At 28.0% G+C, this 7,149-nt stretch overlaps 1 protein-coding gene across 3 annotated transcripts in view; it reads right to left on the bottom strand.

The window, feature by feature from the left end:
* LOC106681825 (glutaredoxin domain-containing cysteine-rich protein CG31559) overlaps window positions 1-7,149 on the bottom strand; it is a 75,208-nt gene that overhangs the window by 46,943 nt on the left and 21,116 nt on the right. The window contains exon 1 of one of the 3 annotated variants that reach the window (XM_067052761.1): window positions 3,170-3,193. The exons of the other annotated variants lie outside the window; for them this stretch is intronic. The gene's annotated coding sequence lies outside the window, so the exon portion shown is untranslated. Of the gene's footprint in view, window positions 1-3,169; window positions 3,194-7,149 lie in introns of those variants that run through there. 3 annotated transcript variants of the gene reach the window in all.

The following is a 7,149-nucleotide window of genomic DNA, read 5'->3' as shown; positions in this document are numbered from 1 at the left end:
TTTTAGAGTTCTACTACTGGGTAGTTTCTCTACATCCTGTATCATATCATTATGTCATTATGATCAAATTTACTGGTTGTATTTTTTTTTTATACAGTTGTAAATATCAACAAATAAATAAAAAAAAAATTTAATTAAAAAAAACAACAGAAAAAAGATGATTCGGGTGCCGTCAAAGGAAAACTCAAATATTTATAACACTATTTTTTATAAGCCAACATTTCCCCTTACGTTAAATTAAAAATTTACTTAATTGACATTGTTCATTTATTTTTACCCCATTTAAGTGTCTTTTCTTTTTTACCTTAGTGATGAAGCCAGAGATGGACAAAGATTAACTATGGTTGAAACAAATAGCTAAAGTTGTCATGGATACGATGTTTATTTATTAATGGTTCATGGCAATATTAGCTATTACTTTCAACCATAGCTAATTTTTACCATTTTCTGGATGGAGCCCTGCAACGTGGGGCGAAACGTTGTCTCATAATATATAGCATTACGACTATTTGAGTTTTTGGGAATGAGTAGAACCCATTAGTACAAGAGCACAAGGGGAGAAAAAGGCAGTTATCTCACCCCAATTTTAGTTTACTTTATTGAAAACTAGGTATAATTAATAGCCAAAATTGATGAGTCTGCCAACTATAGGTAGGGGGAATAAAAAATGGCGGTTGTTTCAAAACCTTAAAAGAAACACTCATTTTTCATTTGGAGCTCTATATATAAAAAACTACCAACAGCACTAAAAAACCTAAGAGAACATTATTTAAAGAAGAGTATATTTGTTGAAATATTAGCCCTAAAAGAGCTATTTACGTCGAATAGTTCTCGAAATATAACTTTTTAAAAAGCAACATTTCTTAAAAATCTACTGAAAGATTAGTAGTTAGTTAATTTATTTTGAGAAATCTATATCTCAGAAACTATCTGACGTATAGATGTCTACAAGCACTCAAATTAAAGCTAGTTTAATGGACTATAAAAAAGTTTATGACCTTTACCTTTGTAGGAATAGTAGTTTTCATGACATTTGCTAAAATAAATTGATTTATAGTTGTTCGGACAATAACTTTGATTTATGAAAAACTTCATTTCATTGGACATACAGATGTCTACCAGCGCTCAAATTAAAGCTAGTTAAATTTACTACAAAATAGTTAATTATGTTTATGTTTGTAGGAGTAGTAGTTTTTATGATATTAGAAAAAATAAAATCATACAATGTTAATTTCTAGTTGTTCGTATAAAATGATGGATTTTTGAAAAAATATATCTCTAGATCTCTAAGACGCACATAAATCTGCCAACACTCAAAATAAAGGAAATTTAACTTACTATGAAGTAGTTTATGACACTTATCTTTGTAGGGGTAGTAGTTTTTATGATATCCACATATGAATATAAATTTGGCAAATGAAAATTTGTCCGAACAACTATAAATCAATTTATTTTATCACATTTCATGTAAACTATTACTCCTACGAAAATAAACATTATAAGCTACATTATAACTCATTAAACTAGCTTTAATTTGAGTGCTAATAGACATCTGTACGTCAAATGGTTTTTGGGATATCAATTTTTCAAAATAAATTCACTAACTACTGATATTTCAGTACGTCTCATACTACATTTATGGAATGTTGCTTTTTAAAAAGCTATATCTCTAAAACTATTTAACGTAAATAACTCTATTAGAGCTCATATTTTAGCAAATTTACTCTTCTTTAATTGACGTTCTCTTAAGTTTTCTTGTGTTGTTCCTACTTTTAAAGATATAGAGCTCCGAATGAAAAATTAGTTTTTTTATCGCTTTGAAACAGCCGCTATTTTTTATTCCCCCTACCTATACTTGGCAGACTCATCTATTTTGACTATTGATTATACATAGTTTTCATTAAAGTGATCAAAAATTGGGGTGAGATAACTGCCTTTTTTCTCCTCTTGGGCTCTTGTACTAATGGGTTCTACTCATTTTCTAATGCGAGAATATTCGTATATATAATTACTGACCACATTACTACATTTTGAGCTTCTGTCACAACGCCAACGACTGTTAGACGGCCTACTCCCGAGAGTCGTCGGCTTCCCAGATAGTGCGCGATGTGGAAATCCGAGAATGGTTCCTCGGGGCAGGTGCCCCGAAACTCGGCGGTGTCGCAAGAGATGAGATGAGGCCGTGACCCTTCAGTCGATGAAAGGAAAAGGAGAGGTTGCCATTTGAGTAGGAAAGGTCTCTCTGATGGCCATCTCCCTCTCAAATTCACATTTAAATTTTTGTCCTAATTGACGGATCGAATTCAAATATTAATCGCGTTCCCGCTCATGAGATCAATCCAAACAAACATAAGAAATGAAAATTCTGACAAACATATTTAGATTAAAAATTTCGATTTAACTATATATTAATTATTGGAGAAGTTTGTCGGGGGGTGCGGTCAGCAAAGAACAACATAAATAAACAAAACCATATTTATTTATTTTATGCCGACGTTTCGACCTGAGTTTCAGGTGTTCATCAGGGGTTATGGCGTAGAAGGTAGGCCTGCAACTGATATAATAACTATATATTAATTTTTGTCTAAGAAAAGTACGTTGGACGAATACTGTATTTTTTATAACTATGGATTTTTTTTATAATTATTGATTTTTTTGGTTATGTATCATACTTAAACTTTAGAACTAATTTTATATATTCCATTTCTTAATTATAAAATAATATCTTCCTTAATGGATTACGATAGTTATATTTATTCAGTTTATTAAATAAATAACGTGAAAATTATTAATTAGTTTTATTTTTATGTTTTCTATTGTTAAAGATCTTTATTTAGATAATTTAAAATAAAGTTTCTGGAGTTATTAGGTAGTAGGTTTTCAAGTATTTATAAAGATATATTTTATTTCCTTCTAGAAAATAAGGGATTTTATTTATAAAAAAGTATATAAAAGAAAGATGGTCTGGTTTAAAGTTTAAATGTTTCGCTCCACTTTTCATTCTTGTTCTTATCTTCATTCATTAATCCCTGATTAAGCCCTGCTAAGGGGGGGGGGGGTGAAACGTTGACTTATATTTTTTTTAGTGAACATTAAATTTATAGATTAGTGATTTATTATAATGATTATTTGATAGTGGTTTATTTTATTATTAACACACATTATATACCTTAATTTTGATCCAAATATACTATCAACATTTTTTTTAAGAAATGCTCCAACGTTTCGGCCCTCAAGGAGGCAACCTATAAACATTTTTGTTTTTATATTAGTTACATCAATTTTATGTGAAAATTATTAATTAGTTTTATTTTTATGTTTTCTATTGTTAAAGATCTTTATTTAGGTAATTTAAATTAAAGTTTCTGGAGTTATTAGTTAGTAGCTTTTCTAGTATTTATAAAGATATACAATTTTATTTCCTTATAGAAAATGAGGGATTTTATTTAAACTATACAAATTCAGTGAAAAAAAATATTTTAACCGCTTTAAAAGATAATAGCTGCTTTTAGATTTCATATTCACATTTAATTTGATTATAATAAAATCTCTTGTTTGATTAAAAATAAAATCCTCAATTTTATTTTCAGAAATTCTCCAACGTTTCGGCCATCTGACCTTTTTCAAGGAGACAACCTATACAAAATTTTGTTTTTACATTATTTCCTCAATGACATACTAATATTTTTGATATATTTTTGAAATAAGTTAGGAAAATGGGATAGTGATTTGTAACCAAGATACAATCAGACCTGCAAGGTACCTATATAATATTATATTATTACAGATATTTCTATCATATAGAACTGTTTTTAAATATATTTTTTAAAAATGTTTTTATTGTTTACATAATGTTAATGAAGTATGTTTCCCTGGTGGCTTGGGAAAAGGAAACGCTGTGAAATTCTACCACTTTTTTCATTAAAAATAATTTTAATTACTGTGCCAACTTAAGATCTCGAGATTGAATACGATTTGTACATGATGTTAAAAAAACTTAGTTTACTTTCGTTTTCAGCAAACCAAAAATGACACGATCAGGAGGTACTGTCATATCAAATTTCAAAAGTAGCATTTTGATGAGCTATTTGATTTAATTTGCTTTGAATTACAATAAAATACCAATAATTCCAATTTAAAGTAGTTATTTACAAATCTTGACAAAAGCCGAAGTAAACGGTGATCGATTATTTATACCAGTGGGCAAGGACAATAGTGCAACAAAAAGCTGACTCAACCAAAATCACACTTTTATAAGGTAATCGTTTAATAATTAACAAACAGAGTTTAAAATAGCTTTATAAATATTTTCAAACAGTCATACAAATGTGTTTTTCTATTATCTACAATTCGTTTTTTAATTTCTAATCACATTTTCTTCTGTGAAATATTTTCACTCCGTCCGACGCTCCTATTTGTCAATATTTATACATAGACTGAGGTTTATTTAAGTGATACCATATCAGATTGCATTATGGATAAAATATTAATTATAAATTTAGTACTGTATAAATTAATTATAAAGAAATCAATATAAGAAAAAATATCAAAATGTTGTATTTTCCATATTAAAAGTTGAATATATTTTTAACCAGTGAAACCTGGCTAGGTCATGGTTTTTTATTGAACTTTTTAAACACCTAAATGATTTTTTAGAAGTTAATAATTTAAACCTTTTATTTCGTCCATTTCATTTTTCCTTTCACAGACACCAGGGAACGTTTTCAGATTTTAACTTTTAAATAAAAAACTAAAGATTTTACAGAAATAAGTATTCTATACAAACTTAAAGTGGTTAAAATTTCTTACAAAATTCCTATATTAAATCAACTGTCGGTTAATTAGCAATGCCCCTAAATTGCACAACAAAAATAGTAAACAAAAAAATCATAGAATTTTTTTTTTTTAACAAAACATGGGGGAGCTGAATCAGAATTTTGCAAATTTGCCAGACACCGGTTTAGTAACGAAAAAAAATATGGATTTTTCTTTAGTATTTCGGCTATAAACGAAGGTAAAAATTCCAAAATAAAAAAAAAAATGAAATCATTAAATTTTCCAACAAAATTCGTAATTATATTTAATTTTCAAAGATAAAAGTAGATAGAACGCTCTATAAATTTAATAATCTCCCAATTTTAATAAATATAAATTACAAATAAGTCAAGACACATAAAAAATAATTAAAGAATCTGATAAATTTGTTATATTGAAGAGTAAAAATTTAAGAGAAAAACTACATATCTAAATTTCTTGGTGTCCACGGCACAAGCTATTAAAACGTCTATGATACTATATGATATTTCCCAGGATGTCATCACGAAACATGAATAATTGCTATTAGAAGTAAAAAATTGTTTACTATATGGAATATACTTTTTAAATTGAAGGAAAACTGCATACCGTAGCTGAGAGCTGAAGAAAGACTCATGAAACTGCATTCTAAACCCCCTCTATAAAATACAGTCATTGATGACCTAAAACTATAACCCATACAGGAAATAAATATATAAGTGTTTTTTATCACTAAGGTAATAAGGAATAAGCAAAGTTTAAGTTCCAACAATCCCTCATACTGTTGGACCGGGAAGTGTCCAAAGTTTGTGTTAGGTGATCCCTTTTTTCGCTTATGACTAGAAAAATAAGTATTTTACGAAGAAATATAAAACTGAAGTAGTTTTTCATGTTATAATTCACAATATCCAACAAACCCCGCTCATTAAATTTAATTTTCTTCTAATTAATCAATCAAGACACCGGAAGTTCAAATAAAATTTTTTTAATAAAAAAGCCTAGAATTAAAAAAAAATTGTTTAAAAATAAATAACAGATATATTTTTAAGAGTAAGTATCTTGTAGTTTTTAAGAGTGAATAGTGATAAAGATAATAATAAAGAGGAAATTTTTTTTCTCATATATACTCTACATGTTATTTTATTTATTTTTTGTTAACTGATTGGAGTTCTGATGGGTAGATTCTCCTTATGTCTGTGTCATGCCATTGTATAACTAATATCAAATTTACTTATTGTATATATTTTTAATATAGAGGTAAATATCAATAAATAAACTTAAAAAAAAAAGAAAAGTACTATACATAATATTAACCTTACTTATCAAATTTTAAATAATAAACGGAAATAAAATTTTGCAATGTAGATAAATTTTTTTGATCATCGTATGTTTTTGGGAAGAATGATTAATTAATTCCAGAATCTTCGCAATAATATACCTTGATTGGCAAAGAATAAGACTGTACCGTTAGTGCGTGCATTCTTCCACCAGCTGAACCGGGGGTTCATGGCAATGATACACCAGAGAATAACAGATATATTTTTAAGAGTAAGTATCTTGTAGTTTTTAAGAGTGAATAGTGATAAAGATAATAATAATAAAGAGGTAAAAATTTTTTTTCATATATACTCTACGTGTTAATTTATTTATTTTTTTTTTAACTGATTGGAGTTACTTCTATGGGTAGATTCTCCATATGTCTGTATCATACCATTGTATAACTAATATCAAATTTACTTTTTGTATATATTTTTAATATAGTGGTAAATATCCATAAATAAACTTAAAAAAAAGAAGAAAAGTACAGTACATGAACTGAGAATTGAAGTTCTACAACCAAAATATTAACCTTAGTTATTTAATTTTAAATAATATACGGACATAATATTTTGAAATGTAGATACATTTTTTTGATCATCGTATGTTTTTGGGAAGAATGATTAATTAATTCCAGAATTTTCGCAATAATATACCTTGATTAGCAAAGACTAAGACTGTACCGTTAGTGCGTGCATTCTTCCACCAGCTGAACCGGGGGTTCATGGCAATGATACACCAGAGATGCCTCTGATGAGGGGCAACGTGACCGCTCATCTCTTCTCTAATCGTAGTTAATGTTCGCTATCCCAAGGACTTTAGAAAAGACTATATTACCGGATAGAAGACAACCATAGCTGATGTAAGCTGTAACAACAGAAATAGTTGGACGACGTCATCTCTATTATACCACTGACATTTGATGATGGCATTTCTTTAATAGAAAACTTTTTTTTTTTTTTTAATAATTTATTTATTGATATTTACAACTGTATACACATATATACAACAAGTAAATTTGCTGTAGGTGACATAGTG

This window comes from Halyomorpha halys, unplaced genomic scaffold (assembly GCF_000696795.3).
Source record: "Halyomorpha halys isolate HHAL.00 unplaced genomic scaffold, Hhal_1.1 Scaffold367.1, whole genome shotgun sequence".
Lineage (NCBI taxonomy): Eukaryota > Metazoa > Arthropoda > Insecta > Hemiptera > Pentatomidae > Halyomorpha > Halyomorpha halys.
The sequence above is the reverse complement of the archived record's forward strand: the minus strand, read 5'-3'. Positions and strand labels throughout refer to the sequence as shown.